The sequence below is a fragment of the Cupressus sempervirens genome, chromosome 5 (genome assembly GCF_028749045.1).
Source record: "Cupressus sempervirens isolate cs-2001-9-10 chromosome 5, ASM2874904v1, whole genome shotgun sequence".
In the NCBI taxonomy this organism is placed as follows: Eukaryota; Viridiplantae; Streptophyta; class Pinopsida; order Cupressales; family Cupressaceae; genus Cupressus; species Cupressus sempervirens.
In genome coordinates, this window is record NC_143122.1 from 846,420,678 (window position 1) to 846,432,548 (window position 11,871).

Consider the following 11,871-nt stretch of genomic DNA (forward strand, 5'->3'; position numbering starts at 1 on the left):
CCCTTTAGTGCAGCAGCCTCCTACTCTTCCAAAGAGAAGGAGCCATCATAATTTGACATTACACATGCCAAAAGAGGAGGAGAATGATGCAGATATGGATGCTCCTATGAGCACTTTTCTTAAGAGAGCTTAGAAAAACAAAAAAAAGAAATGATGTTTTAAAAATCTTTGATAAACCTTGTTGGATAATGAAAGAACTTTGTTTTAAGTAATTATGTATGAATGATGCATATTAATACAGATTTTTATTTTATGTTAATGAATATTGTTATGTGTTAATGAAGTCTTGATTAGGATTGTGTATTAATGAATTTTATATCGTATTAATGAATGTTATGTGATTGTATTGATTGAATGTTATAGTTCATAAATGGATGAATGAATGAAAGAAGTATGTAATTAGATGATAATGGGTACTTTAGATTGATGTTAGGGGGAGGGGGGTTAGGCCATATAAGCTTCCACGTTCACATGGTTGGCCTTGTTAAGTAGATAATATTATAATATTCTTGAAACCAAGTGAAGCTCAAACTAAGGACCCTTTTTCATTATGTTCAAGAGGGTCAAACAAGCTAAGGACCCTTTTCATTTTAGTCTAAAAAGTAAGTGTATTCTATTACAACAAGATGTTTCTTTATTTTCCTATCATATTGATGTCCTCACTAGAATCCAAGGAACTTTAGGAAGTTTATACATTAACAAATTCCACATCTTTGGCCCATCAAGAATCCAAGGAACTTTAGGAACTTTATAGGTTAACAAATTCCATGTCTCTGGCCCATAAGAATCCAAGGAACTTTAGGAAGGCTAGAGGCTAATTGACTCCTCTCCTCTATCCATTCTCTATAATAGTCATTACCAAAATGGCAAAATATAAAGAACAGATCCCAAATGTAAGCATTAGAAAGTCAGACCCTTCTCTAGCCTTGGAATCTCACTTATATAATGTGAGATGCAACAAGCTACAGCCTAAGAGAAACTGATAGGTGTCCTTTTCAGGAGATAATTACACACACCTATCACAAAATGAAAAAAATATGGATAACAGAAGATGCCTAGATCAAACATTCCTTTTATTGGGTCTGCTTCTGTTACATTCTCTATTATTGTTGATTTGGTAACTATTTTGTTCCCTCTTTGTATGCAATTGCCAAGCTAACTAATGATGAAGTTTGTTCTGATGATTGAAATTTAGTCTCCACCTGTGGGCTTTCACCATCTTTATCCTACATGGTGGGAATAACTTTTACTTTTCCCTCTTCTTTGGTTGTATCAGTGTCTTGTGGGCCTGCGTCTACAACTGAAAGTGACTGATCATTCTTGTCTTCTTCTCCATGTTTTCTTTGTGTAGTGATGGTGTCAATGATTTGGATCTCATCACCCTACACCTCATCACTGTCAGTTTCTATTTCCTCAAACTATTCACTAGGAACTATTTCTGCCATCCACTTGTCAAATAGTGTGTCATTTGGTCAATTGAATTTCAAAATTTCACTTTGCCTCTTGAGCACATACTTAGCCTCATTATCAATGGTAACAAAATTCTATTTCAAAGAATCAAAGAATATTTGGGCTTTCACTATTTCTTTAGTTGTTGTTGCCCACCATGCATGCCCTGTTTCATTGATAACTTGATTCATTCTTAAACAAAATAAATCATCAAGCTCTTTAGCCCATTCATCTTTGCTTTTCAAATTATTTTTCTTATCTAGGGCACAAGAAAATAAACTAAACTTTCGGCTCTTGTACTTATCTAAGTAGCCAACTATTATTCTTTGCAAATGAATTCTCTTATTGTCAAAGTCAGTAAGATCAGAAACATTATCAAAAGTTTTCTTGATTTGATCACAAGAAACTTTTATAAAAGAATAACACAAAAATGTCACCTCTTTCCTCCTTCTTATCCACTTATTTACAATAGGCTTCAAAGCCTCATCACTTGCTTTCATTTTGTCCCAGATATTGATCAACCTAGCCAACTGATCATAAACTAGTGGTTGTTTAATTTTATCCCCCAAATATGTAAAAGTCTTTCTTAATATTTCTTCATATTTCACATTCAATTCCACAAGGCCCATAGTTTATTTTGTTCTTCTTCAAAGTCCTTAGCAGTATAATATTCTGGCCTTTGGGGTGTATCTAGTACCTCTATGAAGGGAGTGGATTTAAAAGGTTCAACTGGGGGCGAGGATATGTTATTCTTGGTCTTGTGGATTTTGGACCTCCCCATTAGCTTATTCTCAAGATCAATTCTCCTCTTTACCTCTTTATTGTAGGTATCCACAACTTCCTCATACTTGCTCTGTAGCTCAATCATTTCCTTTTCCTCCCTCTCTGTAGTAGCCAATTCAAGTTGAGAGTAATCTACATTCATGTGAGCTACCTAGACATGTGAGGTATCGGCAACTCTCCTCACAATGATACTCCCTATTAGTCCTAAATCATCAAGCTGTGATGGAGCAGCCCTAGATCCTCTTCTCAATGACCACATGACAAGAGTAGCTTGGTCATTACTAAAAGCATTTCCCAAGAATTCTTTTTTATTTGGATCTTGCAATCCCAAATTATTTGACACAGAATTGAAAATCAAGGCATCAGTAATGTCCCAATTGGGCAATAATAAAATATTTGTAGCCTTTACCATATGTCTCTCTTCTTCAGGGGTTATATTTTGGAACTCTTGAATCATTTGTTCCTTTATTCAATTTTGAATGGAGGCTTCATCCATTCATGGATGCTCTGTTTTCATATTCTTACATCTTTCCTCAAAATTGTGCATGTTTTCCCTCCAAGCAAACTGATGGAAAGCCCTAGACTTTACAAAATTGTCATCAAACAAAAATTGTTGACTAGCTTGTTCCAAAATAGGATCCAATTCCCTTCCCTTGAAATCTGCTATAGTCAGCTCAAAACTTGGCATAGGAGGCTCATGGGGGTTCCCTTCATCAATCTCTACTTGGGTAAAAAAAAAACTCTCTCTTGTGATCCAATTTGTTCAATTTTCTCATCAGTGGTCTACTCCTCCTCAATTATCATAGGGGTTTGGGAAGGTGAGTAACCCTCATCTTGAGATTCCTCTTCCCTTATTATCCTTCTCCTCTTAGGAGAAGGTTCAGGAGGCCTTTCCTCATAAATAGCACTAGCAGATGCAACTATCTATTTTCCTTTATCCACCATGGGCCTTTGATTATGAATGATAGTATATCCTAGCTTCCTTTGAACAATTAATTGACCTGTCCCAATATTAGGAGTGAAGCCCAATCTCTTCATTATTTCCTTGGCTTTATCTGGAAAAGAATTAATGAAATATTGATTTTTCTCATTCATTACCTCCATTATTTTAGGGAATGTATTCATAAGCTTATTAACTTTATTTGTAGTAGTTACAACATTACTAAGAGGACCGTAATCTTCATCAAAATAATTAATAAAATTGAAAACTTTAGAATAGACTCTCCATTTTTCTTTCTTTGTCTCTTGCTCCTGTAGAGAGTACTCATTCCTTATTACATCTTCAGGGAAATAAAACTCATGCTCAACTGGATGAAGCTTGATCCTATGTCGTAGAGTCAGATTAAAGAAACCCTTTGCATCACAAAAACAAGAGTGAGATACAGCCATCTTATACTGGTCCAAAAATTTGTAAAGAGAAACCCATCCTTCCTTGGTTATCACAAACTAGTGGGCTACTATGCAAGTGGGAAAAATTGATCTTGTCCCTCTTTTGTGCAAAAAATCTTCTTCTACTCCTCCCAACTGCCACAAGAATTCAGCTACTCCTACCTTTAGGGGCACCTGATAAGGTAGTACATGGGGTGTCCCTTTGAATCCATAAATTCTGATAACAGTTGAAACTAAATATGGGATGACATCTCCCCAATTATGTGAAACCTTCAAATTATGGGGTTTATCCATAGGCCTAACAAGGTGCATTAGTGCCTTAGGGATCTTAGGATTGTCACTCAATACAAGGCACCTTAGTTTGGAGGTGAAGTACTTGTCAAATCTAACAAAACTGGCATTTTCTACTTCCCCAGTCATATTTGCACTCCATAACTGAAATTGCAATGCTTCTCCTTCTTGTTCTCTATTTAAAACCATTTCTTTACCAAAGTATGTAACCCCCTTAAATAGAAAAATGTGCATCAGTAGAGAGTAATGGCCCTAAGCCTTTTCCACCCTTCCCTTAGCAATCCCAACCAATCCACTGTGAATCCCATTGGCCAAGTAAGAAGCAAAATCAAAAATTATTTCCACACCAAAAGAGGAGATTTGAGTAATCATATACATGAAACTCACAGGGATAAAATCTTCTTCACCCTCTCCAAAAGCTCTGCATAGGGTCTTGTATATCTCTACTACCCTGGCATTGAAGCATGTTTTCTTGAAAGGTTCTTTAGAGGATGATGTTATTGCTGGTAGGGCTCCAATTCTACCAATGTGGGCCTTCAATGCACCTTGTCTAACTATATCCTTCTTAGACATATACTCTTTTCCTAAATCTGTCAAATTAATGGGCACATGATACCTAGTTAGAGGTCCCAATTGAAAAACTTCCCTAATCTCTTTTGGACTGATGGTGATTAGAATTTCACCATCTACTCTTCTCACTACCCTAGTGGCTTGATCATAATTCTTTTCCATGGCCTTAAGGAGATCATAATCCATAAAACCACTGGGGACCACTAGCTTTCCTAAATTGAAATATCATATATCAACATGTGGAGCAAACAGTTTTCTCTCTGTAAACCATTTCTTAAATAAATTTAAACCAGTTTGTGAGGTATGAGCATCCTGGACCCAGTTACACTTATCGAACAATCCATTTGCTATCCTCAACTTAGGGTTTAATAAGGTCAACTTCTTAACTTGTACTGTTTCAACAGAAGACTCAGGAAGTAACTTAAGTAGATCATCATGTACATTTCTATCCAAATAATTTTCCTGACATGAAAATCCCTTCTTCAGAGGCATTTTGGATTATGCTTTGCAGTACTGAAAAAACTTACAAAGATGACAATTTAACTACTTACTTGAATTCAACTCTCATTCTCTCTATATTTCTACAATTTCTATGCAAACCATTTGTTTCAAAATCTTGCCAATTTCAGCATGGTCTTCTTAGTAATTACTTTTGCTCATAAAGGCTCAAAATCTTTGTTCACGTAAGGTGGAAATGAGAAAATCTTCTGTATTATTCTTTGCTTTTCCTCACACTCAAAGCTTTCATATCTTATTAATACATAGAGTGGCACCACCTTCTGCATTTAAATCTGTGTTGTCGATCTTTGAAAATCCTACGATCAAGGGATGTAGAAAAAGACAACTTAGCATTCCACTTGACAAGTTGGCTAGTTAATCCAATGAAAACTAACCATGTACATAGCTCCATCCTTGATGGAATTTTTGTCTAGACCCACTAGTGATTAAGGACATGTGTCGATAGGTCGCTACTTCGCTATACATAAAGAACAAGCACCTTGCCATAACAAAGCAACAATAGCCATTGATTTGATCTTGATCTTGTGGATTACATATTACTACATTGCTTTGAAGAATAGTGGTGGGGCCTTATTCGTTACCTCTCTATACATATCCTCTGAGCTATTCTTCATGGTGAGATAGCAACGACCATTGATCTGAAACCAAATCAAAGGTAGAGAAACTGCATAAAGTACCTTCAAGAGTGGTGGGTTCCATACTCACTATGTCACATAGAGTAAATAATTTGCAACTTTCCATAGCGAGATAGCAAGGACTATTGATTCTAGTTTGATTTGACGATCATAATCCCTTATATCTTTATGAATGGGGCATGGGTCCAGGGCACTCGTGATGTAGGAAAATATGCACTGCTAGCAACAAGACAAACCTTTCTTAAATCTTAGTCACCTTTCCACGTTGCTTAAGGTCCCACCATGTGTTCATTTCATAGCATCTCACTATGTCGCTAATGACAAGATGCCAAAAATTTCTGATAGTGAGGTAGTTAAAAACCAATCAAATCACCATCACCTTTATTAACTACTTCTGAAAATAGTAATTATTACTCATCATGCCACTTGGACAAAGTATGGTTATCGCAAAACTTGAAGGTCACCGTGCTCTTTGATTTCATGACTACTCGCTACTTTGCTAACGGTGGAATGCTTATTTTTTCTGATAGCGAGGTAGCGAGGCATCGGAAAACTTTTGTTCTAGCATTTTTTTCTAGCTATCTTTTACTAGGTCCCTTTTCTTGCCTGACGGTACTAACACAATGCATGTGACTAAATTTTCATCCATGACACAAATCCCCAAAAATTGTGCCTTTATTTTACAGTCCCATTCTTTTAGAATTTTTGGTGCTTGCTACTTCGCTATGCATAGAAAGTGCTCATCTTTTTATAGCGAGATAGCGATAACTATGGATCTTTCCAAATCGGATGGTGGGGAACATGAGAGAAAAGGCTACCCAAGGGGCACGAAATAAAAGGAAAATAGAATATTCACCCAAGTTCCCTTTTCAAAAGATTTCAATTTTAAAAGGACTAAGACATTGGGTTTTAACAAAAAATTTCAAAGGCTGACAAATGGATGATTAAATCAGAAACCCTAGTCACCACTAATGGATTCCAACCTACTTTTTATACCTAGACAAAGAAAAAAATTTCATATGAAAAATCATACCAACACAAGTATAATGTTATTTTTTGTCTAGGCACACAACATGCCCTTTTCCTTAAAAAGACTCATCCTCAAAGTAGTAAAAGTCAAAATGTTGAGTAACACTTTTAACATACAACTTCACAAATGTATAAAATGGGGCTTCTTTCTTAAAATATTGGCTCACATGAATGTTTTACCACAATTTTTGAAGTCTTGGCAAATAATTCATAATTGAGTACTAGATCATCTATTGCAATTGCTTTTACTTCACCTTCCAAAATCAAATTGTTATCTTTAGCATCAGTTTTGCCTCTTTGGTAGCAATCCTTCCAGGTTTTAATATTACTATACATTATACATTTTTTATTGGAATTTGCTTCTAATTTACTATGTTCCAACCTCTTGCAAACTTTCCTAGGAAGACACCATGGATCCTTTGTACTACCCCACCAAGGAACACTCAGAACATAGGGTCAAACATGCATGAAAAACTATTTTATTTTATTTTAAATGGGAGAATTTTTTTTTCTTTAATTAGGATTTTTGTTTGGAGATTGCAATGTGGAAGAGTGTTACTTCAAGACAATCAAAAGATACGAGAACAAGCTAACTGACTGTATTCTGGAGCATACTAAAAATGACTATCTATCATGAGCATTCTTCATACCTCTATTGAATAAAAGTTGTGCATTATTCATGTAAATTCAAAACTTAGAAATATTCATCTCTTTTAGCTAGGAATAATAAAGATAAAATGATTGAAAGAAGAAATAGATTTTGAAGAACCTCTTTAAATGAATATAAGACATTTGTGTTAAATTGTTTTGTGTTTTGAATAATTTCTGAATTATCAATGGAAAACCTTTCTTATATCTGCATCCTTGAGTGAGGAGTGGCATTGTATGGGACATGTCTCGTGTCCCTTCATTTCCTTTGCTAATCACACCTTTCCATTACAAGTCTTCTAACAATAAGATCAGTTAGTATAACATTTTTTAATAATGAAGATTGTATCCCTTCATGATCATTTCTAGAAGCACCTGTTCCTTGTTAGATTTGCATCCTTTCATTCAATAATTAATCAGCCTTTAGTTATTGATTATAATATTCTCCTTATTGGATGCCAATAGTAATAATCTCACTAGTCAGTGTGCATGAGCTAGTATAGTAATATGGTTTATTGGTTCAATAAATGTCAAAGTTTGTCATTTTTTCATTTAATCATTATCATAAAATATTTTTGTTCCTCCATATTGGTATTGGTTATGAGTGTTGTATGCTTATTATTGCTCAGTCATATGTTGATTGATGTCCTCTTGATTATTTATGTTTATTGATACAGCTTCTCCTAATTTGTGTATCATCATGTTACATAGTAATCATGGACCATCATTGGATATACATATGATCATTGATTAATTATCACTTGGTTTTTGGATATACCCATTACAGATTCCTCATTTTCTATTCTATATCACTCCATATTGATTTAGTAATTGGTTCATTAACCAAATCACTTCTTCTCATGATGTTGATGTGTAGTGATTGCTCTTCAACTTCTTCCATGTATGATGCAAATTGATATCTTAGCTACTAGTGAAAATAGTTCTAAATGACGATTTATCCATAGTTGTGATTCTCTATTATGATGATTTATCCATAGTTGTGATTTATCCTAATGGTATCTATAGACCATTCAATTAAACTATGTATTTGTTGTAGCCTTCCTCCAAGAGGAGGATTCAATTGAACTATTCATCTAGGATTCCACATTCTACATGCATATCTACCAAGGTAGTTGCAACTTAAACAAATATATTCTCTCAATATATCTATTTTGTGCATATCCAGCAACCATGGCTTTTGATGACCACATTACGTTTAGGCATCCTATCAAACAATTCACATGACTTATATATGCTTCCATTTTGCAAGCATGTCTCTCAAGGAAAATGCTACTACTTAATCTACACCATCTGACAAAATCCTTTATGCTTTGATAGATGCCTATAGCTTATCCCAAAGCTCTTGTTCAATAGTTATGAGATGATCAATCAAGACGAAATAGTTGAGAGCTTAGAGTGACACAATTTTTAGATCATCATATGAAATGAAATGGGCGTGCAAGTAGAAAGAAACTAGAAAGACATTGTGTATAGATGAAGGCATGAAATGTGTTGGTCTGATTTTTTACATGTTAATTTTTCTTAGAATCATGGTGAAAAAATCATATGTCAGTTCTTTTGTTAGGTCCTAGGGTTTTAGGTTTTGGTCTTATATTTTGATATCTTTTAAAATTTGTGTAAAACCCTAGGTCTTGCCTTTTAAATCTTATTTTGGCACAAAAGTCTTAATAGCAGTTGGATATTCTTTCCCACCTACGTCAAGGTCATTGTTGAGTCCTTTTGAAAAATCTTATCCTACCATTGGATCTTGTTAGAATCAATGGATGTTGCGTACTCTCTATAAAATGTTGTGAGGTTGTTTCTTATAGCGATGTAGCGACCATCGAAGAACTATGTCCTGGTGCTGAAAGTGAAGTTCGGTGCTAATAAAATTGTATTAATGTGAAGGCATTATGGTCACCTACTATGTCCCAGGATTGTCAGTGTTAGAAAGGATGCATGAGGAGGAATTCACAAATGGTATCATCAGAATTGAAGTTTCTCTGGCAACTCGCTAAGTCGCTATCGAAAAATCTATGCGACCTACAAATAGCGAAATAGTGAGTGCCCAGATTTTAAAGGAAGTGGCAATTTTTTGAAGATCATTAGAGTTTTCAAAGATCGATGGTGCAAATTTTAAAGGAAGTATGGTGCCACTCTATTTCTCTATTTTGTGCATTTATGATGAATGAAAGCTTCGCGTGTGAGAAAAATAGAGTATAATAGAGCAGATTTCATCACTTCCAGTCTCACTCAAACAAAGATTTCCCATTTTCTAAGCACAAGAGCCTATTGATTGTATTGTTTTAAGCCTGGTAAAGACGTGAAGCGATTCCTCATTTTTTCGAGAGCAATTGCCAAGGTTCAAAGAAGAACAAGTCTAGCAAGTCAAGTAAGTATTCACATACAACCTCTGTAGCATTCCAGTTCCTATTATTATGATCAAGATGCCTCCTAAGAAAGCATTTTCAGGGAAAATTAATTATATGGATAGAAATGTCCATGATGATTTTCTAGAATTACTCCCAGAATCCACCACCGAGCCTGCACAAGTCAAAAGGTTAATTTCCTTAAACCCTACACTTAAGATTGTTGATGGCCTATATGACAAGGGGAACTGGGTTAGGGATGCAACAACTATGCAAACTGGTCTTGTCTTGTTTAAAAAGTGGTTTTCAAAGAGGAATTTGTTTGCCCAACATGCTAATGTCTGGAATTTTGATTTGGGAAAGCTAGTAGTTCCAAGTGTTTTCATGAAAGCCAGTCCAGTTGTGGAGTGTGGATATGACCTAGGATGCAAATAATGCCAATTTTGTCAGATTTGATAGGTATTTTGCTTCTAAATTGAGATGCCTCATATTAAGAGACAATCCTAGAATCCCTAAGGTATTAATGGACTTCCTCAGACCTATGGACAAACCCCATAACTTGAAAGTTTCACATAATTGGGGAGATATCATTCCTTACCCTATTTCTATAGTTTTCAAAATTTATGGTTTTAAAGGGAGTCCTCATGTCTTGCCTTACCAAGTACCTTTCAAGGTAGGAATGGCTGAAGTTTTGTGGCAATTAGGAGGAGCAGAAGAAATGTTTTTGTTGAAAAGAAAACTAGGGTCAATTTTCCCTACCTGTACAGTGGCCCATCAGTTTGTGATTACCAAAGGGATTTGGCTCTTTTTGCATAAGATTTTGGATCAGTATATGATGGTTGTCTCCCATCCCCCTTTTTGTGATTCTGAGGGATTTTTTAATCAAACTTTGAGGAATAGAATTAAGCTGGGAAAGGTCAAACATGATTCATATTATCTAGAGGACATTATAAGGATTGAATTATCATTGCAAGAGTAGGAAACTAAAAAGGAAAAATGGAGAGTTTATTCTTGGGTCCTAGAATTCATTCATTGCTTTGATCAAAAATATATTCCTTTCAATAATGTTAATACAAAGGCTGACAGAATAAATAAGCTCATGAATAACTTCCCTAAAATAATGGAAGCTATGAATGAGAAGAAACAATTTTTTATTGATTCTTATCCTGATAAGGCTAGAGAGGTCATTAGGAGGTTGGCTTTCACTCCTAATTTAGGACCTGGTCAGATAATTGTACAAAATAAGTTGGGTTGTACTATCATTCAAAATAAAAGGGCTTTTATAGATAAGGGCAAGAAAATAATGGGATCCACTAGTGTAGCCCAAGAGGAGAGACCTGATGAACCTAGTCCCAAGAGGCAGAAGGTAATGAAAGAAGAGAGGCTTCAAGTTGAGGAATATTCACCCACTCAATACCCTTTAAGGATTGGAGAAGAACAACTCATTGGTGAGTAGATTGAATAGATGGGATCATAGGGAGGTATCTTTATTACTCAAGTGGAATTAGATGAGGGCAACCCTCTAGAACCTCCCCTACCAAGTTTGGATCTAACAATAGTAGACTATAGAGGCAGGGAGTTGGACCCTATGTTAGAATAGGAAAGTCATCAATTTTTGGTTGATGATAGCTTCATTAGATCTAGGGCTTTCCAACAATTTTCATGGAGGGAAAACATGGATATTTTTGAAGAGAGATACAAAAGCCTAAAAATAGAGCATCTAGAAATGGATGAAACTTCCATCCAGAAGAAAATAAAAGAGGAAATGATGAAAGAATTTTAGAATATAAGCCCTAAGGAGGGGAGGCAAATGGTAATGGCCTCTAACATTTTATTGTTTCCAAATTGGGATATTGTTGATGCTTTATTTTTTAGTTATGTTTCAAATAAATTGAATTTGAAAGACCACAATAAAAAGGATTTCAAGGGCATTGCATTTGTTGAGGATCAAGTTGCATTGGTCAGTTGGTCATTAACAAGAAGATCTAGAGCCACACCATCAAAGTCAGATGAGTCTAGATTGATGGGAAACATAATTGTAAGAAGGGTTGCTGATACCTCACATGTGCAGGTAGCACACTGGAATGTGGGTTCATCCAAATTTCTTTTGGCCACTTCTAGGAAGGAAGAACAAGCTATGTTTGAGTTGCAAAATAAATGTGAGACAATTCTTGAGGCCCATAATAAAG